The sequence below is a fragment of the Schistocerca nitens genome, chromosome 9, assembly GCF_023898315.1.
Source record: "Schistocerca nitens isolate TAMUIC-IGC-003100 chromosome 9, iqSchNite1.1, whole genome shotgun sequence".
Taxonomy (NCBI): Eukaryota; Metazoa; Arthropoda; class Insecta; order Orthoptera; family Acrididae; genus Schistocerca; species Schistocerca nitens.
Window position 1 is genome coordinate 2391173 of NC_064622.1, and position 23106 is coordinate 2414278.

At 45.8% G+C, this 23106-nt stretch overlaps 1 protein-coding gene across 1 annotated transcript in view; it reads left to right on the forward strand.

The window, feature by feature from the left end:
* Positions 1-1560: 1560 nt before the first annotated feature.
* The window catches only part of LOC126203230 (glucose dehydrogenase [FAD, quinone]), a 142129-nt gene continuing 120583 nt past the window's right edge, over positions 1561-23106 (forward strand). Inside the window, exon 1 of the mRNA XM_049937475.1 lies at positions 1561-1782. The gene's annotated coding sequence lies outside the window, so the exon portion shown is untranslated. The remainder of the gene's footprint in view (positions 1783-23106) is intronic.

Sequence of the window (23106 nt, forward strand, 5' to 3'; positions counted from 1 at the left end):
TGGGCGGTCAGTTGGTCAACACTTGCACACGTCTGTTCGCCCGTACACATGTCCACAGCAGTCGTTCGCCCCTGTCACCTATGAGCCGTGGTGCACCACAGGGTCCGTTTTGGATAGCGCCATTTTGCCGTGCACGGTGTACTTTAATCTCGGCAGCACGCGAACAGCTTACAAACTTGGCCGTTTCGGAAATGCTTCCAACCTTGGCTTGAAAGCTAATGTTCGTGCCCTTTTGGACGTCAGATAAATCGCTCCATTTCCGCATTATGACAACGACTGCATTGTCTCCCGTGTCCCCCGGTACGCTTGATATACCCTCCACAGTTAGTGCTGCAACGTGCTCTCTATGAGTGGTTATTGTAAGGTGACGTCGAACATAGGCGGTGGCCACGTTAATGTGACTGGAACGTTTGAACGCAATCAAAAGATGGGTATATTTTGGCATGTAATTTCGGAGTAACTTCTGTTGAAAATGTTCAGAAAGGTCAACGTTTCTCCAATATTTTATGCTACGAGATCAAAATAAACTACATGCGTTACTCTGTCGGTAAGATGATGATACAATCATTGGCCTCGTCGGTGCTATTCGGCAGGAGTGGGGTACGCTTCTGGATTGGGTGCACATTCTTCTCTCCTTCCTTCTGGCGAACTACCATCATGCTACGAAAGATACTATAAAGACATCGACACGATATAAGTACTGCATGTACCTGATACGTTGACTGGTTAGACGAGATCACCTTGAAGAGGGGCTCATCCGATAGAGCAGTTGATGTTTCCACCGTTGTTCCTGGCGTTCGTCAAACCAAATGGCTCTGAGCACTATGGGACTTAACATCGGAGGTCATCAGTCCGCTAGAACTTAGAACTACTTAAACCTAACTAACCTAAGGACATCACAGACATCCATGGCCGAGGCAGGATTCGAACCTGCGACCGTAGCGGTCGCGCGGTTCCAGACTGAAGCGCCAGAAGCGCTCGGCCACAGCGCCCGGCTTGACGTTCATCAAAGAGTAAGCAACTCCTTTGACGGTTCCTCGCTGAAGCCTCTATTATTCTCGTTGCGGTAAAGTCCAGAGACTCTTCTGAGGCCCGGTATGAGCCATGGCACTGTCCCTCTGATCGTTGTGAGTTCAACCCCGCCTATACGTTAGTGTGCGCCGCGTTACAACGCTGATGTCAGAGGGCAAAGCTTGCCCGGCGGCTGGGCCACAGTGTGACCGGGTCCGGTCCTGGAAGTGGACCTGGAGGTGGAGGCAGGCGTCCAGCGTCGGCTGGAGGGGCGCAGGCGCCGGGCCGGCCGGTCTGAGCCGGCGGGACCGCACTGTGTTCAGTGTTGAGTGTGGGCGCGCCACGGCAGTCCGGCCAGAGGCGCTCTTCCCCCACAGCTTTCACACGCCGGCCGCAGCCTGCGCGCTCTCCAGTCTGGAGGCATGGCCGCCTGAGCTGAGCTGAGGTGAGGTGAGCTGGCTACCGGATAAACAGCACGCCACGCTCAGTGTGTGCTCGTCTCCACCGCTGTCTCCACTGCACGTAGCTGCCCCGCAGTTTATTCTCGGAGTTTTGGTTTATTCTTGTATTAACTCAGTCTTGCCATTCTTGTCACGCTATGTTACTTACATCTTTCGTGAGCAGCCTTCACTGATATCTGTGGTTGTACTCGCAAGTGTGTGCCACCTTACCTCTGTCAGCTGTGTTACCATATCAAGTACGTCTAAGAAAGACACTGAGCATCGCGGAAGAATTCCGTACAAGACATTCAGAACCGTCGGTGTACCAAACGTAAGTCTAATGAGTGAACATCTAAATCTGTATGTATGCTCATTGAATCATTGTGATGTGAGGAGCGGAAGATACCATTTATTGTACACCCACTAAAGTTTCTTCCGGTTTCTTTTATGAATGGGTTTTGGGGAAAATGACATTTTGTATATCTCTGGGTGAGCAATTACTTGCCTAATCTCACCTCCACGATCTCTATGGGACAGATATACTGAGGCCTGAAGAATATTATTACTTTTTACCCTATAAGACGTCTCTGAGTTTTCTAGAAAAAAGTCTTACATTTTAGCAGTATTCTAGTTTAGTCACTGTGAGTATTCTGTTAGCAACCTCCTTTGTAGACGAAAAACAGTTTTCCTGTGTCCTACCAATGAATAGAAGGCTATTATTTGCTTTACCTACAGCTGGATCTATATGATCCTTCCGCTTCGTATCTCATCACACTGCCACTACTACACGTTTGTATACCTTTCGATTCTAGTTGGAACAAATTAATACTGTAGTAAAAGGATTACGCATTTTTAAGTTTCGTTAAATGCGCAAATAGCAATTCTCTACATCAACAGCTATTGCCAATGCTTCCGCCAGACTATTTTGCTGAAATCTATCTAGATATAGCTGTAATTTTTACCAGATGTAATTTTTTCCTGTTACACTCCCATGAGACACACCAGATATTAATTTAGTGTTTAGTGTAAGTATCTGACTATGAAGAAGAGCTGCATTTAATGTTAGTTGTCAGTCTCTGCATCAGCCTGTTATTTTTTCGAAACCGAACTAAAAATTACAACAAATTATACCGGATAAAAATTCCGTTGGATAGTGTACCAACTGAGGAAAGCGTGAGATTGCAGCTTACGATATTCGCTAAGTGAATCCTGTGTTAACTTGATGTTATCGGCCTTTCCCAGTTCTGAATCCCTTGCTGGAATCATTTTGTCCTAGCGGTTTCTTGCATTACGTGTTAAAACATGCCACTGGCCCTTCATTCTGTAGCAGAGTCCGCAACGTAACTACACCGTAAGACTTGTAGTTCTGTTGTATTTTAACATGTATGTCGTGTTATTTTGAGGTGACACTGGAAACCAGAGTGGAATTCGCAAATGCCAACGTGGGAAAACGCCTATAAACAAACATCGGGCTGACTTAATGTACCACAGCAGCAGTCGTTAACCAGACGTACGTGTTCGATCCGGATCTGGTTCATTCCCCTGCCTCGTAAGACAGTGCATTGATAGTTAAATAAACTTTTTTATTTCATCCATTAGAAATTATTTGGGAAATCTGCAATCTGCTCGACTGTTTGCAATTGTACGTATGCTTTCTTCAGCAAATACTGTGCGCTGTAGACTGTATGAGCGATTTTTAATATGTGTGAATTTCTCCATGAGTGGACTACAAGAGAAGCTAAAGGCGACAGAATAATGCTGCACCTCACACATGAAAAATATAACGCACAAATTCCATAATGCACGTGTTAACGCATTTATAAAGAAAAGAATAACGTGACTGGCAGCAGCAAACCTTATTTCATAAACAAACCCTGCAGAGGAATTGTCTTCCGTTATTCCACCGAGATCGGTCTGCACAGAAATCTAAAATGTGGTGGCTCAATGTATTTCACAGAGATTCGGCTTTCTATACGTTGATACCATTACCAAAACTATCTGGAAACAGAATTTGGAGCTCTACATAATTCCCGTCCATTACAATGCGTTGGATTTCTCCGTTCAACAAGGTTTCAGCTATTATGGGGCGATTAATAGGGCGCCCACAGAAAATGAACAAAAATATGTTTCACTTGAATCCCAATATTCGGGACTTGGATGCGTTTTTGGGAGAACAGATAAAGAGTGAGTGCTTTTCAAATAAGTTTATCCAGTAAAACAATGGATTGTGGGGCTACAGAAAATTAGAACTATAGTGGAATTTTTACAGTTTATAAGAGACGTGTTAAGTTATGTAAGAACCAGTGTTCTATGTCGAATGAAGTTCGAAGTAATTGTATTATCAAGGTGCTGATAATTATAATAAGCGCAGTCAGTTTGGAAGATTTCAGTTATTCACGGACCGGTAGTAGCCGCGACCAGTTGAGTGAGTCGGCAGCGCTCCAGCACAGTGGAGGAGAAAGCCCCTCTCGCGTCTGGGCTAGACGCTACACGCACTGGTTTCCTCATAAGAGAAACACTCACCTTGCCTTTGTTCTCCAGTAAACGTTGCAGGAAAGGACCACGAGAATGTTTCTTAAAAAGAATGCCTTCTGTCATTTGCAAGTCCGACGTCGCAAGTACGCCACATAACGCTGAATTGCCTAGACTTTATTATGAGTATTACGGTCTATACAGGTCACTTTTTGAAATTATGCCACCTGAGTTTTGCTATGCCCGTATTGGTCTGCAGTAGAAAAATGTTTATTTGTAATCGTAAAGACAACCAGAAGATCTCGCTCATTTGGTTTCTATGTGAACATTTCTGATATGGTACCATTCGCCTTCGTAGCTGTGTGGTCAGCGTAGACGGCTTCCGTGTGGAGGACCCGGGTTCGATTCCCGGTACTGCCAAGGATTGTTCCTTTGTGGGAGGACTTGTACGGTGTGCACTCAGCCTCGTGCGGACAACTGAGGAGCTGCCTGGCCCAACAGTAGCAGCTCCACGGTCTGCAAAGTCTGCATAGCGGCCGGGAGAGCGGTGTGCTCACCACACGCCCCTCCATACCACATCCGCATGACTCTGCAAGGCAGAGGATGACACAGCGGCCGGTAGGGATCCCTCGGGCCTTCGCGGCCTGCACGAACATGTCTGGTACAGTAGCATCAGTTCACATTTCTGTTTTCGCAGCTTAACTGACCATTGCTAACACCTCAGTTTGCATAACGGGCAGAGTTTTAATTTGAAAAAACATGTCCTTTAGGATTAGTTCTTGCTGTAAGTGTAAAACCGTTTGGTGTAACTGTACCTATTAACGTATCAGGGACCTACACTACGTAATGCTACACTTTTTTCTTCTCGGGCAATTTCGGCTGAGACATTGCGGATTTTGTTGTGGGACATAGTAGAGTATTTCCGCTTCAGACTTTATAGAGTTCCGATAGGTGGCAGCCCTAAACGAAGCCTCTTAAACGACGTCTGTAACGGAGGTGCGCTCCAAGGAGCGAACTCGTCGAGTCGCTGGACGAGGCATCCGCAGTCATCGCAGCAGAGTCCCGCCAACCTCTCCCTCGTCCGCCGTGCAGCCCAGAGCCCGCACCTTCAGACTCCCACCTGTGTGGTCCGATGAGGCTGCACTCCGAGGGAAGCAGCACGCGGACGATGGTGGGGGGGGTTACTGATGCAGCCAGACGTCGCCCTGGAGAGTGGCACCGTGCCGGCGCACACCCACCTCCAGTAAGCTGGCGTGAGGCCGCCGCACTGAAAGGACATCGTGTCGAAAAATAGGGTGTTGGAGGCAAAAGAGTGGGACATAATGTGGTGTCACCGCCAGACACTACACTTGCTAGGTGGTAGCCTTTAAATCGGCCGCGGTCCGTTAGTATACGTCGGACCCGCGTGTCGCTACTATCAGTGATAGCAGACCGAGCGCCGCCACACGGCAGGTCTAGAGAGACTTCCTTGCACTCGCCCCAGTTGTACAGCCGACTTTGCTAGCGATGGTTCACTGACAAATTACGCTCTCAATTGCCGAGACGATAGTTAGCATAGCCTTCAGCTACGTCATTTGCTACGACCTAGCAAGGCGCCATTACCAGTTACTATTGATGCTGTAAAACATGTACCGTCAAGAGCGATGTTCACCAATTATGGATTAAAGTTAAGTATTCCAGCAGCTACGTACGTTTTTGGCTATTCTCATTTCCGTGTCCTGTTCCAGACCTCACGCCAGCCTGCGTGAGCTTAAACGCGTGCCTTTCGGCTTCCTCCTAGTGGATTGGCTGTCTTGCCAAGCCACAACACATAATATGGTGCATAGGAATCCTGAATAAAACCAACCTGCTTCAAGAAAAAAATTGTGTTGCATTACTTATTGAACGCCCCTTCTGTCACGAAGTAAGTGTATTTCATTCCGAATTCGATAAACCTTACTACTTTGTGGAATCAATAGTAATCGATACGACACAGAAACCTCATTTGGCATGTTGAAGTATGCAGTTGGAATGTGGAAACAGACCTTCATGGTTTGCAAAGTCAACATGGCCTCTGTAACATTAAGCTAGTAGGCAGTCTGAAATTGAACATACATGAGTTCTGATGGACTACAATTTTCATACGGCGGATCTATATTTTTATGAATCTTCTTAGTTTAAAATTTCAGCTTCCTGGTGTCTAATGTGAAGTTTCCACCCCAATAACAACCCATTTCAGTAACAATTTATAGTCATAACAGGCATCTGCATTTATTCACTGGCATCCAACGGAGTGTCACTCCCTATCTATCCAACGAAACAAGTACGAGTCGCAAAACATATTTTATAAGGTAAACTATCTCCCTATGAATAGTGCACCATTTATAAATTTTATACCAGCGTTTAATAATCTCAACTGATTTCGAGGAGCTTCCCATCTTACTTCGAATCAGACTATACGAGATCAATAATATTCTACATAGTCTACAAATAATGTACTGTGTTTATACAAGCTGATTTAGCTGAGTATTTCCTGAACCACTTAAGATGTAATTCTGTTTTCACCCAAATGAGCTGTGAGAAAGTCCTCTTTAAATGACGTATAGTCTCTTTTCATAGCTATTAATTACAGAGCGATCGGTATAAGCTTTTTTAAATAGTTCTAAAAGAGACGATTTCGACGTCCTTTCAGTCTTCGAAGTTCGATTAGTAGTTTCGGAGAAATCAGTTTATTTAGAACTTTGGGTTTATCTTTTTGAACAGGAAACCGATTTCTGTATACCGCCTTGTCTGAGGCGCCATGTCACGGACTGCGCGGCCCGCTCCCGCCGGAGGTTCGAGTCCTCCCTCGGTCATGTGTGTGTGTGTGTGTGTGTGTGTGTGTGTGTGTGTGTGTGTGTGTGTTGTCCTTACTGCAAGTCCGCTTAAATTAGTTTGATCTCTAAGGAATTTACACACATTTGAACATTCTGAGCCGGCCGCGGTGGTCTCGCGTTTCTAGGCGCGCCGTCCGGAACCGTGCGACTGCTACGGTCGCAGGTTCGAATCCTGCCTCGGGCATGGATGTGTGTGATGTCCTTAGGTTAGTTAGGTTTAAGTAGTTCTAAGTTCTAGGGGACTGATGACCTCTGACGTTTAGTCCCATAGTGCTCAGAGCCATTTCAACATTCTGATTGCTGTCTTAAGCGGAAGTTCTTGTCGTACCAAACTGCCGCTTAAGGCTGGTAAGGTGCTCGAATTTTACGCACCGGTGTGATTGGATCGACTCATCAACTGGACTGGAAAGATAAGGACGTGGCATCTATGAATGATTGACCAGTTAACTACGGTAACAGTTCTGCTTTTGTTTTGCCGCAAGCTTGGGCGCAAGTTGCACGTCAGAAACTGCACTGATTTGTAAAACTGCGGACTGAGGTACACTGACGAGCCAAGACATTGTGACCGCCTGCTCAGTAACTTGTTTGTCCGTCTCTGGAACGAAATACGTCTGCACATCAGGGATCCGGCAGTTTGTTGGTAGGTCTGTGGAAGTATGTGACATTACAGGTGTACGCACATGTCATGTAATTCGCGTAAATAAAGGGGCCGCTGATTTGCGTACGCGGTGACGGCGGCCTATAGCGACCAAGAGAGCTCCCACAGGATTTATACCAGGCGAATGTGGTCGCCCAGACATCCACGTGAGTTCACAATAATGCTCCTTAAGCCACTGGCTCCGAGACACAGACAGGTGCACTTCCGAGAGATGACATCGCCGTCAGGGAAGGCAAGTATGATGGGATACAGGTGGTTCGCAGCTGGTTTATTATGAGCACCTTGCTGTCCGTATAATGTTCCGAAAATCATTTAACGTAGTCAGAAGCAACAGGGACATACATTGTCTGGAGACACAAGTCGTGAGCGGGGTGCTGCAGACCAACAAACCAAAGAACACGGTCGTTCACTTGTTAAGTGAATCTGTCGCCAGTCAGAGACGGTTGCAGACCACTGAACGCCCTCTTCCATCTCGTGTGAGCGCCGGCCAAGCGTGGATACCTCCACCACCTCCATCAAAGGAGTCTTCTTGATAAATTCGACGATACCCCTCGTGTGGTTTTCGACAGTCTCGAACCCGGCCATTGTAGTGTGATGCGACACATCAGTCCAGATCGCCTCTTCCATGCTTCGAGCGTCCAGTGGCATTCCTCTGTCTACGTCAGCCTCGATGCTCTATGGCGCTGGGTCAGCAGTGGGCACACCTGGAGGTGGAGTGTACCAGGCGTTGGTCATACACTTTATGGATGCCATACCGCAAGAATAACGAAATTAACTAACCCCACGATTAAATAAAAATCACAATACAGCCTATTACAGACCATGTTTACGTTTATTAAACATATGGAGGCTGTGGATCCCCACAAACACAAAATTTTAAGATAGGTACCTTTCAGGTAGTGATCTGAGGTGGCTGAAGAGAATTTAGTGTTGCGAGAAATTAATTCTGACGTTCACGTGGAGAAAAATTGCCGGTGCTTGAGTTGTACCGTCCTAGATAAGGGAATGTTCAAAATGGAGGTTTCAGAGAACTGCTGCACTGGACTGACTTTCAGTGAGAGCGGGTTCTACGAACAGCGTGACAGCCCCTTACGTATTCCACCAGCAAATTCTAGCATATGTCGTCAACTACGTACTGTACACATGGCATCCGTCACAGAATGACCATATTATGACTTGACAGAAACAACGCAAACAAATTTATATACAAGAAAAAATTCCTATTCCTGGGTTTTCAGTATCCTTCTGCTAAATACTACCTTGCAGTTCAAAACTTTAAGAGTTTACAGTGTACCTGGAAATATTCTGCAGTGTTAATTTCAGCTTCCACACGCTCGATACCCTTGAAGTGTCGGCCAAAAAGGAGGAACGAGCGTACAAGGAAAGAATTAGAGACGCTGGGCTGATATATACTGTACATTATAAGAATTTTGTATTACTCAAGTTCAGCGTCTTCAGTAATCTGAAGCACGCACTTCGTTAACTCTGCCAACCTCTGCCTTATGCCCCCTCTGACAACGAAAGTTTTCAGTACCAGTAAATTTACTCCAGTTTTCATTACTTTGTTAGAAATTGGAACACCTGAAATCTCTCTGGGTTCTATCGCCTTTTCCTCAAAACGTTTTTATCCAAGTCTGAAACTTAATGTGTTCATCTCTTGTATTGTATCTCCGAAAAAAATTTAAAAAAAAATTTTGTGCTTTACCAGGGAAACGCCAGCGCTTTCCTGAAGGCTGTCGGTGCGACGTAACTTTAAAGGCGGCGTCCTCGGCTGGCCCGCTCCCGATCAGCGGTGAAAGTGACAGCCGGGAAGAAAGCACGGGTCGGGCATAACGTGGAATGTCCTCCAAGGACACGTGTTGGCCGCAGGCGCCGCGGAGAGAAAGGACTTGCGGTAGCACGCAAGGGCAGGCGTGAAGTTCACTGGTGAACGGCTAGAGGCAGCTAAGCGTCGCTGCACGTCTCAGGGTAAAAGGCGGAACATGTGCAGCAGACAACATCCGTACATCTATCTGACGGAGCAACGTTTGAACCGAAATCACCATGTAGGAGTACCAGAGGCAAGAAGCACTCAGAGCTATAAGTATTAAAATAGACGCTGAAAAAGGTAATCTATGATATTGCCGGCACAGTGCTGAATGTATCACATTGTGCTGCTGCTGAAATTTCCGAATAAACATATCCGTACCAATCGGATTCATGACGTTTAGAATTTGATGGAGCTGATTCAACTGAAATCGTGGAGTTTTGTCGAGTAGTAACAACATGAAATCACAGTTGTACGTATTGCAAGTCGCATGCATCAGAAAATAAATACGCACAAAATCGCCCGACCAACCAGTAGTGTTTTCCAATTATGAACCTACTTTCACTGATAACGTTAAGTGGAACAAATTTTACTCTATCGACATATATATACACTCCTGGAAATGGAAAAAAGAACACATTGACACCGGTGTGTCAGACCCACCATACTTGCTCCGGACACTGCGAGAGGGCTGTACAAACAATGATCACACGCACGGCACAGCGGACACACCAGGAACCGCGGTGTTGGCCGTCGAATGGCGCTAGCTGCGCAGCATTTGTGCACCGCCGCCGTCAGCCAGTTTGCCGTGGCATACGGAGCTCCATCGCAGTCTTTGACACTGGTAGCATGCCGCGACAGCGTGGACGTGAACCGTATGTGCATTTGACGGACTTTGAGCGAGGGCGTATAGTGGGCATGCGGGAGGCCGGGTGGACGTACCGCCGAATTGCTCAACACGTGGGGCGTGAGGTCTCCACAGTACATCGATGTTGTCGCCAGTGGTCGGCGGAAGGTGCACGTGCCCGTCGAACTGGGACCGGACCGCAGCGACGCACGGATGCACGCCAAGACCGTAGGATCCTAACGCAGTGCCGTAGGGGACCGCACCGCCACTTCCCAGCAAATTAGGGACACTGTTGCTCCTGGGGTATCGGCGATGACCATTCGCAACCGTCTCCATGAAGCTGGGCTACGGTCCCGCTCACCGTTAGGCCGTCTTCCGCACACGCCCCAACATCGTGCAGCCCGCCTCCAGTGGTGTCGCGACAGGCGTGAATGGAGGGACGAATGGAGACGTGTCGTCTTCAGCGATGAGAGTCGCTTCTGCCTTGGTGCCAATGATGGTCGTATGCGTGTTTGGCGCCGTGCAGGTGAGCGCCACAATCAGGACTGCATACGACCGAGGCACACAGGGCCAACACCCGGCATCATGGTGTGGGGAGCGATCTCCTACATTGGCCGTACACCACTGGTGATCGTCGAGGGGACACTGAATAGTGCACGGTACATCCAAACCGTCATCGAACCCATCGTTCTACCATTCCTAGACCGGCAAGGGAACTTGCTGTTCCAACAGGACAATGCACGTCCGCATGTATCCCGTGCCACCCAACGTGCTCTAGAAGGTGTAAGTCAACTACCCTGGCCAGCAAGATCTCCGGATCTGTCCCCCATTGAGCATGTTTGGGACTGGATGAAGCGTCGTCTCACGCGGTCTGCACGTCCAGCACGAACGCTGGTCCAACTGAGGCGCCAGGTGGAAATGGCATGGCAAGCCGTTCCACAGGACTACATCCAGCATCTCTACGATCGTCTCCATGGGAGAATAGCTGCCTGCATTGCAGCGAAAGGTGGATATACACTGTACTAGTGCCGACATTGTGCATGCTCTGTTGCCTGTGTCTATGTGCCTGTGGTTCTGTCAGTGTGATCATGTGATGTATCTGACCCCAGGAATGTGTCAATAAAGTTTCCACTTCCTGGGACAATGAATTCACGGTGTTCTTATTTCAATTTCCAGGAGTGTAGTACAAACCACTATACAGTCCAGAGATGACGAGTACTTTGTGGCAGTATAAAAAAATATCCATTACATTTTGTTCGTGCTTTCGCTTATCGAGCGAGGTAAAGATAACCACCACAAGCATCTTCGCACCCCATTCACTCTTATCGTATTTTCGTGGTTCCTACGCGAGATATACGATCTCCAAATGTATCCAACGAGTAAATGTTAACTTTCTTTAAGGCTTGAAATCTCATTGACTTGGAACTGCGCGAAGACGCATCTGGAGACGCCCCAGATGCGGCGATATACCAAAGTGACGACTGTCACCCACCATACGGCCGACAACCAGGAGTGGTTGTCGGTGGTACCATTCCGTGTCATAGCAAGACCCCTGTGGTTGTCATCCGCAGCACCATTAAACCGCAGCGGTACGTCGACGAATTTCCACGCCGCCTTCTGTTGCCATTCATGGCAAGCCTTAGCTGGCTTAAAATTCAGCAATATAACGCCTGCCCGCACACGGCGAGAGTTTCTACTGCTCGTCCACGCACTTGCCAATACCTACCTCGGACAGCAAAGACGCTGGATCGCTCACCAACAGGGAACGTCTGGAGCATTATGGGCAGATCCCTCCGGCCAGCTCGGGATTTTGATGATCTAACGCAATCAGTGACAAGCCGAATAACTGCTTGCTTAAGGGTCAAAAGTGGACCAACGTGTTACTGACTTGCTCAGTCTAAGTTCCTTATCTTGAATAACTGATCCAATCTCCCTGAAACTGTAATCAGTTGTTTGTCTTCACATGTACATCACATCTACCTATTTCCGTCCCATACGTTCTCTCATGGAGCGCCTTGCTCTTTTTTTTTTTTACTTGACAAGGACTCGAAATACTGGAGCAACCTTCTGGCATTGTTCGCACTTGCGTCTTGTATACGATCTTACCTTACCTGGGTGATCTGTGATACCATTATCTCAGCCAGAAGACCTGCCAAAGGTTGCCGCCAGGAACAACATCATGAAGGAACTACAGAACAGAAAACTGGGAGCCAGACCAATTGCATTAAGAACAACTGCCCAAGCACTTTGCTTTTGCACGGTGGAATGTAAGTGACATGCACGCCAAAAAAGTCGATACAAGCCTAAATAATACATGCGACTAACAACAGGATGTATGTAACCCATATCATTTGGGGAGCTATATAAAGCGGCTGGATTATCAGATCCCAAACCCCGAAGAACTGCACATGGGCATACAAAACATTTAAACACATCTTTGACGAGTGCCGCCCCCTGCACGACGCTTCCTCCAGGCCCGAGAGATTTATATCCCGCAAGAGATTTCTTGACACTGTGCTGAAGGAGCCCCCGCCTCCCAAGAGATTCCCCGCGGCAACTCATCAAGCGAGAAGATTTAGAGAACACTGATTCGCATCAGACCTAGTGTAGCGCCAGTCAAAAGTTGTGAAGTCCAGGACACGGAACATATTCTACAGAGTCCTAACTGCCCCACGGCATGTACCCTTAACAATCTTTGGCTTGAAAAGAATGGACGTGATCAATACTGGGCTGAAAAACTTTAAATGAAATTTTCCGGAGACGAAGAAGTAAAAGTAAGTTCTTCATAGAGCCATGGCACTTTCCCCGAACCTTTCCAGTGAATTTAATTCCTCCATTCGGCTTCCCAACAGTTGATTTTATAATGTTCAACTCATTTCATATCTTTTCTTAATAATACCCCTAAATAATTATGCAATATGAGATAGTAAAGGTATTCACTACTAATCTTGTAACAGGAAACTCTCTGGATCTTTCTCTTATTTTGCATTTATCCACATTTAAAGACAGCTGCTATTTATGAAACCAGCTATAAATTTCGACCAAGTCTTTCTGCATTTCTTTATAATCATCCACCATTGCACTTCTCTGTAGACAACAGCATAATCAGCGATCAATTTCATGGTGGTGCTGAGTCTTGGAAATTTTGGAAATTTGTGGGTAAATGCCTACGGGACCAAACTGCAGAGGTCATCGGTCCCTAGGCTTACGCACTACTTAACCTAACTTAAACCAACTTACGTTAAGGACATCACCCACACACCCGTGACCGAGGGAGGATCCGAACCTCCGACGCAGGGAGCCGCGCGCACTGTGGCAAGGCGCGGCTGACTCCAGCTAACTGATCTTTTATGTATACTGAGAACGTAAGAAGCCCTATTAAGCTTTCTCGGGTTATTCCCGATATTATTTTCCTTTCTGTTGATAATTCACCGTCCAGTATGACCTGCTGAGTTCCTCTAGTCAACAATTTGAAATTTATCCCTTTTACGGTGTTAAACTGTTAGCTACTTACGACGAAATCGTGCTCGGACTCGGCCGTCGTGGGTGTTGTCTGCCTACCTCTCTTACGACTTAAACAACGGACTGCTAGATAAGCGAGTGCAATGCTCGCTATACATTAATTTAAACAAATTAATCAAAATTCTGAATTGCAACGGATGTATCTTCAGAGTGAGACAACAAATTAGATATACATGTAACTAACTATATTTATCATTTACTGGTCAAGTAGTTAGGATTAGTTACAGGGCAATCGGGTTTATAATTCCAAATCAGGAATGCACTGAATAATATCGGTTTACTGTGAACAAACTTCTGCACGAACCGAAGAAAGCAGTTACTATCGTGAAAATAAGTAGTCCTCTGAACATTAACGGCAAACAGTGGCTGACTAGTGATTTATTTGTATCTTGTTGTACCACTAACACTGAAGAATATCTCAAATCTAACCGGAAGACTTACCAGGGGAAGCGCAGCAAACTTTCATATTCTGCACAGCTCACAAATGCAAAGCAACCGAGTGCAAGACTCGCGAAATAAGACAAATAATCAAGCAAATTAAGTTGCGCTGCAAATTGTGAGCTGCTCAGAAAACGGACAGCGCTAACTGTGAAATGCGAAACTTACTTAGGCCTCAGCAAAAATGCGCCCCGGCATACAATGCAAAACGGCTGAGACGGCGGCCGAGAGCATCAGCCGCCAAGGCCAGGACAGCCCCAGACGACCTCTCCACGCGGCAAGTCCCTACCTGCCAAAAAATTCAGCCTGCAGGGAAGGATCTCTAGGCATTGCCACAGTGACCAGAATACAGGGGAACTCTGCACAAATTTATCATTGTTTGTTCACTGAATGAGTTATATTATGCAGAAGGTTTGGTATCGACTCTTAGCTGGGTTCCACTCATTGGCCGAGTCCTTCACGCCAAAGCACCTTGTCGCCCAATATTCACGCGATTCGGATAGTACGATTGTGGAGGGAAGACAACGAATTTTCCCACGGTAGGCTAGCGCCTCCAAATCGTTCTATTCTGCGTTCTACGTACCGGAAGCTGAACTCGTCAACCGTAGCAGTTCTCTGGGGACTAGTCGGCAAATCCTTTCAAAGGAGGAAACCGCATTCGCAGCTGAAGTGGACAGCCAGAGGCTTACTACAGGCTCTTCTGCGAGTCCGGCGCCCTTCCACCAGAGCCTGTGTGACAGACGACCTGTGGTCACGCCGAAACAACTCAGCCCTCTTGCTTTCCACCAAGGCAGACTGGAACCAGATTGATGTCGAATTCTATTGGGAACCGTGTGCTCCACCATCGTATTATTGTCAATATATTTTGGATAAATGGCAGGATCCGTCGTAAATATTGAAATCCTTTATTTTGCAGATCGACTTCGGTCACTGTGTTACCATCTTCCGCGCAAATTATTCGAACCTTGCAGGACAACGTACGTTGCAATGGCAACTGCTGAGGTTACAAGACAGGCTCTTCTGTAAATTTAAAAATTATTGTATGCGGTAAAAATGAAGATATCTGTTGGAAGTAATCATCGAAGTACATGTTACACAGCATTGAAAATATTGTGCTATTATGATATGGGCCTACAGGATTCGAATAATTTGCACTGAAGATGGTCGCACAGTGACCGAAATCGATCTGTAAAATCATGGATTTCAATATTTACGAGCCGGCCGCGGTGATCTAGCGGTTCTAGGCGCGCAGTCCGGAACCGCGCGACTGTTACGGTCGCAGGTTCGAATCCTGCCTCGGGTATGGATGTGTGTGATGTCCTTAGGTTAATTAGGTTTAAGTAGTTTTAAGTTCTAGGGGACTGATGACCTCAGATGTTGAGTCCCATAGTGCTCAGAGCCATTTGAACCAATATTTACGACCGATGCTGCCATTTATCGAAAACATATTATTCAAAAATGGCTCTGAGCACTATGGGACTTAACATCTATGGTCATCAGTCCCCTAGAACTTAGAACTACTTAAACCCAACTAACCTAAGGACAGCACACAACACCCAGCCATCACGAGGCAGAGAAAATCCCTGACCCCGCCGGGAATCGAACCCGGGAACCCGGGCGTGGGAAGCGAGAACGCTACCGCACGACCACGAGATGCGGGCGAAAACATATTATTAAACTGAAACATATCTCCATAGCTGGCCAAACTTGTGCTTTCCTCAAATATAATAAAAAATGAGCAAATAAAAAGACAAATATCGCATAGCAACATGTCATTGCCGTGTCACAAATCCATGAAGCCTATCACGTATCTGTGAAGACTCTCCACGCGATCGTATCTCGGTTATTAGTCGACAATGTGATAAAATGTCAAATATCTTTCGGAAACACAAGCAGATGGAATTTTTCTCTTCACCTGCATTCCCATTTACAAAATAAAACGAACTGCGTTTCACACGAGGGTTTTTAACTCAATCTATGCTAACTCTTTGGGAGACTCTTCCATTCCTCTACGGCCGTCAGTGTGTGCTCTGGAAACTTACAACAGACGGACGTCGGCGATGTTCGTCTGCATTTATGTTCATCCCATCTTTTACTCTATTTTATAAACAGGAATAACCTATGCTATCTTCCGGTCGCGTGGGTCTGTTCGTTGTACAGAAGACTCTCGATAAAAAAAGAACTTCGAAGTCGGCCGATTCCACAGCGTATTCAGTGTAAAACCTAACACGAATTCCACCAAGGCCTGGTACATTATTAGCTCTGAACCTGCGTATAGATTGTACGAATAGTATCCATTCGATGAACAGTCAACACTTATCAATTAGTTCTAGTCTCTTGTCGAAGAGTTTTAACAGAGATTAAATAATTCGATATTCTTCATAACAATGCTGAACTATTGATGGAGCAGTTCGTTAGCTGCATCTATAGCTATAGTCTACGAGCAACTACGAAATGCGTGACAGTACATACGTCTTTGTACCACATATTAAACTTACCCGCCGTCCCATTAGCGTATTGAGCGTCGAAAGAATGATTCCTGAGCGTCTCTGTTCGGGATGTTAATTCCCTCAACTCATCTATAAGACCTCCATGCTCTGGGATAGCAAAAATCAGAATGTATAACTCTGACTGAAGATGCTGGATTTGTCAGTTACTGCGAGACGATAAGATTAAAACAGAATAGGAAGAAGCCCACGACAGCATCAAAGCTTTCTGCCGAATACAAAAGGGTGAAAAAATCTTTCTTTTTCTCAGAGACTTTGTATTTTAAAGGTAGAAAAAGCAAATGGTTGGGGTATGTGTCATCTAGCAGCCTTTTTCATTCTCATCTTATCATACTGCTTTAATTTATTACTCAGAAAAGGAGCTTATCGATTTATTCATTGTCTTCTTTCCAGTATTCCGATAACGAACATGCATTTTTTTTTCTAACGTCATCGGTATTCTTATATAGGTACGTAAAGGAACCATGCGATAGGAAAAAACGTTAAGTGGACTGGTACTTAAATAATTTCCTTAGATGACTCATCTAATACTTCATCATTGTGATAGCTGGGTAATAAAGATACGAAGTTCCTTCTTCCACCTGCTATTCAGTAATGTTACGCTGTGTCTTCTGAGTGCGAGATTGGGAACGAATGTTAACAGGAGAGATGAGCTGGTGCCTGTGGAGAGAAAGTGGGGCCATTCCAAACGCCGAATATCAGGAAGAGAAGAGGCTGAGCAGGAGGCGGGTGGAGGGAGGGGAGAAAGGGCACTGGTCGACGCAGACGAGAAGCGCCTCGCGTAATAACCAGCGCGCGATGAAAGCAGGCCCACTGGCCAGCCGGCGAAATCAGATTCCTGCCCTGACAGCTGCGGCGCGCAGGAAAACCGCGGGGCCTGTTTTCTGGTGGCTATGCTCGCAATTCCTGATAATAAAGGAGCGCGTGGGGTGCTATCGAAGAATGTTAAAAAAAAGTTGCGGAGAAAGGGTAAGAAATGAATAGACGAGGAAATAAAGCTTTGATAAACATGGTCTCTCCTTGTTTGCCAGATTTTCGTAACTTTTTTTCCTAACGATATATTTGTGTTACGAAAACAAAAAATGTTAGAGGAGTTTAAACATTGATGAACAGTGAAGCAGGGTCTCGAAGAATGCAGGTGCGCCTGCTTCGCCCAGTCATGGTGAAAAACCTCGTTTGCGTCTTCCAAAACCTGACGATGGACTTTCGCTCTGCAATGTGTATCGGAAATAAAAACCTAAAAACGGACAGCCGACGGAATTTTAATCTTAAAATTTAAAAATATTTACGTAAGGTAATTTTTTCTATGTTTATTATCGCTTCCAATGCCGCTCTCCTCAAAAAACCATTTTCCTGGATTTTGCAGAGCACCAGCGATTTCAGTCAGTTGACAATGTAACGACACCTGCACGTAACTACAGGAAAGTGTTGTTTTTCTTATCAACACTATGACTCATAAAATTTTGTCTTAATTACGGTGTTTTTGCAACTGTAATAACTCTTCGAACAGAATAAAAGAGTTAACTGAAGTTGCAAAAGTCGTCGTAAGTAAGATATGAAAACACTGGTTATTATTTACCCCACGCATGCTGCTGGGACATTCAAACGAGCCACAGAAGATTATCTGTACTACAGCTCACACTATGGCAATTTACAGGCGTACAGCTGAACAAAATCATGTATACGATGTGGACAGCCTCCTTTCTCTCCCATCTGCCACAAACCGAACTTGACTCACGATATTGTGCAACGCTTTCTAGTATGGTAGCTTTTGCATCTCAGAGGCCTTGACGAAGTGTTAGGTGCACGTGATATTTTCATCATGAGCGGCATTACTACATTTTAGTGCAAAGTTGGAGTTGTTCACGAGGACTCGAAAGAAGTGTTTAAGACGGTGCTGGCTAAAAGCATACTCCTCTCGAATAGTACCTCGAGAACAGTCTACCTTTAAGTCCTCATCCGTCGAACGCTTCACCATCAATAATATCATATTCTCTCTCTTCGTTAGACACTGATGAGAATTTCTAACTTAATTCTGGAAATTGACACTGAGTCTGGGTATCAAATACTTCACTGCGTCACTAACCTCCCTCCCCCGCTCCACTGCCAAATCCCTACCCCACCTAAGCCCCTCCTCGTAGGCCAAATAATGACGAACTACAAGCGTGTCTGTCTCTGAGACGAGAGGCAGCATACGAACGTGCGTTTCAGCGTCTTCGGCTGTCGACGTACCTTCATCCTGGTCGTAAGGCACTGACAGCAAAACGGACTGTATGAATCCACAAATAAAATGCGATGTGATGTCTTCGAGGCCTCCATTTATTTGCAATTACAAGAAAATACCTTTATTCGCAGTTCATATGGAATATTTTATACCAATCTCCTCGGAATAATAATGTGTGGAGATATGAACGGAACGATTACGCAGGCCCAGTTATAGGTACATCAAACGGTTGGCTTCAATATATAGGGACGATATACGGAAAGTGCAGTTTTTCTGCCAAAGAAATTATGTGTAAAATCGTTATAGAGTTTGTGCTACAATAATTCTGAGTTGTGAGAGAGATCCCTCTCAGACTGAATAAGCAGTGGCCATCGAGCGAGCACGAAATAGGGCAAGACGTCTGGTCACAGGCCTTTTTGCCTCGAGCGAGACTGTACCTGAAAAATTTCAATCAGTAGAAAGCCTTATATTTACGACAAGGATGCGCGATGGCCCTTATATTACTTAAAATAAACTTGAATTCTGACTTAACGTCATTCAATCGTTCCTGTCGTAGTATGGATGTGTGTTTAAATAATGACAAGATCTTCACTTTGCATTTTTCTTAAAATTAAGTCATCTTTGCAGAGGATTAGGGTGACACGATGTACAAGGTTAGAAAGTTACAAAGAGAATGTCAGAAACGGGGTTTAATCGTTAATTTAGAGAAAACGAAGAATTTAGTTGCTCGAAGAATGAGCCATGACCTGACGCTAGATTCTGGTGTAGTAAGACCCGTGGACATTCATAAGCATTTGGGAGTAATTATTACCAAAGACGGATCTGGTAATAGCAGAATTAAGAATTGAAGAATTAAATAGATTTCTGTGGACCACATACTGTATATTATTTCAGAAGCGAAGATTACTATATTTGTATCTATTGTTAAAAACTGTAGCGACGTATGGAGTAGAAATATGGGAAATAACTGAAAGAATTAAGGGGAACCTATTGTCAGTAGACATGTGATTTTAGTGGTGTTGACATATGTAAGAGAATGAACCTGGGCCAGAACGACTCAGATGGTGTGGGTCTGTATGCTGTTTGGATGAGGACAGACGGCCCAAGAAGATGATGGAATTGATTCCAACTAACAGTAGCAGAAGAAGAAGAAGACGACGACGACGACGACGACGACGAAGAAGAAGAAGAAGAAGAAGATGAGGAGGACGATGAAGAGAACGTCCGAAATCACAGGGGAAGAGGGAGCCAGAAGAGCAATGTCAGAGAGTAATTTGTAGGTAGAAGATTGGAAAGACTTTGAAGGCAGGATGCAAGATGCAACTGTATAATGTTGTATCAAAACGCAATTAAAAAAGGAAAGTCGAAGACAGACGCAATATATCTCTGACAAGTTACTTAAAAATTACAGGTACCGAACGAAACATACGAATCGCTGCCATCCAGTATCAGCGTACAACCAGTCGCTGTCCTGTGTTCTCGTGCATTATCTGCATAACGTATATGTAGAAATCATTGTATTGTATGAGAAAAAGTGCCACCACAGCTCCAGTGCATTGGAGACAACACGGCGTCGAGGAGAGACTCCTGAGGAAAGCTAGTAACAAGGACTCCACAATAAATGCACCAAGGAATTCTGATACTGTTTTAGCAGTGCTGGGGCCTGAGGATGGCGGTAATGTGGCACCAAAACTAGTCGTGTGAGACAATAAAGACATTCTCAAGATACAGCTGTGGTGGTACTTTCTCTCATATATATCATCAACTGAAGTCCCTCGTCCATGCAATAGGATGTGACATCCACAAATTATTGCGTTGTACAATCAAAAATACTGCCTGATGCACAGTACTGGTGATCATCTGTTGCGGACAGCCAAAGCTGAAATATGTGCGGTAGCCATAAAGTTATTGTTATCACCTCCAGGAAACAGCGTTACGTAGTTAGTTTATTGTTAGTGTGTAGGTACGTGCACTTCAGTCCTGGGTCAAAGTGAAACCCGGTGCAGTACTGCAGAACGCCGCTAGAGACTCCCAAAATAAAATGGCACAGCACATGAATGAAGTCGAGACGAGCTGTGATAAGTTGTTTTGGAGTCTCTGGCGGCGTTATACGTACACTAGTGCACGGGGTTTCCGTGTGTACCATGACTGAAGTGCACGTACCTGCAGACTAGCAATAAATTAATTACGGTACGTTATTTTTTTCCAGGTGGTAGTTAAAACTTTATGACTACCCATCGTAAGTGAAATTCTTGAGGACTTTCGATATAGCCGGTAAGGAAATTGGCGATGGCACCAAAGCAGTCATCAGAACGACATGAGAGACACAAACGATACTCGTAAACGCTTCCCATGAAGGGTACTGATTCACCAGGTCAGAATATTGTTACAGAATAAACGAAGAAAGCACGCCAAATTTCAAAGGACACAAAACGTGCAAGACTGGCGATATTTTACTTAAGCTCGGAACTTACTGCACACTTCAACGCTAAATGCTTTTAATAACTGCCTCGAAATATGACAGAAAATCGTAAGAGACTCTGGTTGTATGACACAGTCAATACGTTGACTGCGCGACAGCAATGGTAACGTTACTGATAACACACTGCCAGTACAGCTGAATTACTAAACACGAAAAATGACGAAAGAAATATTCCATAATTTGATTCACGAACAACAGTCAACTGAATACCTTAGAAGGAGATATCCTCGGAGTAGGAAAGCAGCTTAAAGCACTTACTGAAGGCAACAGTCTTCCGGTCCAGGCTTCATACCGATAAGGTTTCTTTCAGACTATGGTGATACAATAACTCTATACTTAGCACTCATGCTATGAGAAGACAGAAGTCATGGGATAGATTTATGCACATATACAGATGGCGGGTAGCATCGCCTACACTAGGTATAAGAGAGCAAAATACATTGGCGGAGCCATCATTTGTACCCAGATGATAGTACACCTGAAAAGCTTTCCGACGTGATTATCGCTGCGGGGCGGGAATTAACTGACTTTGAATGCGGAATGATAGTTGGAGCTAGACACAGGGAACATTCCAATTCGGAAATCGTTAGCGAAGTCAATATTCCGAGATCCATAGCGTCAAACAATGTGCCGAGAGTATCACATTACGGGCATTACCTCCCACCGCGGGCCACGCTCCGGCTGCGGTGGCCGAGCGGTTCTAGGCGCTTCAGTCTGGAATCCACGCGGCTGTTACGGTCCTAGGTTCGAATCCTGCCTCGGGCATGGATGTGTGTGATGTCCTTAGATTAGTTAGGTTTAAGTAGTTTTAAGTTCTAGGGGAGTGATGACCTCAGCTGTTGTCCCATAGTGCTCAGAGCCATTTGAATTTGAGCGGACAACGCAGTAGCCGACGACCTTCTCTTGGAACGACCGAGAACAGCGGGGTTTGCGTAGACCGGTCAGTGCTAACAGACAAGCAACACTGCGTCAGATAACCACAGAAATCAATGTGGGGTGTACGGTGGCCGTATCCGTTAGGACAGAGCAGAGAAATCTGGCGCTAATGGGCTACGTTAGAAGACGATCGACGCGAGTCACTTTGCTAATAGCACGTCGTCTCCTGGGCTCGTGACCCAACCGGTTTGACCCTAGATGACTGGAAGACCGTGGTCTGGTCAGATCAGTCCCGATTTCAGTTGATCAGAGCTGATGGTAGGGTTCGAGTGTGGCGCAGCCATGGAGCCAAGTTGTCGGCAAGGCAGTGAACAAGCTGGTGGTGGCACAGGAACAGTGTGCGGTGTGCGCTGTGTTTACGTGGGACGGACTGCGTCCTCTGGTGGAAATGGTTACGATCCGCTACATGCAGACCACTTTCAGCCCTTCGTGGACTTCACGTTCCCAAACAAAGATGGAATTTTTGCAGATGAAAATGCACCATGTCACTGGGCCACACTTGTGCGCCATTGGTTTGAACAACATTCTGGACAATTCGAGCCTAGAGGTCAGTTGGAGTACAAACTCCTGCACCGGGAATACTTCCGCAGTTATGCACGCCTATAGAAGCAGCAAGGCTCATTATTTCTGCAGGCGACTTACGAAGACTTGTTGAGTCGATGCCACGCCGAGTTGCTGCACTGCGCCGCGCCGGGAAAAAAAGGATATCCGGCACGACACTGGGAGCCGTCCCGTGTCTTACGTCACCTCTGTGGATACAACCGCTCGCTCGACGGAAGTTCCGTACCACAAGACTGCAATGTTGCGCAGGTCACACCATTACTGAAGAAGGGAAACACGAGTAATTCACCGAATTTCAGACCCATATCACTGACGTGAATTTGCAGTAGGATTTTGGAAGATATAC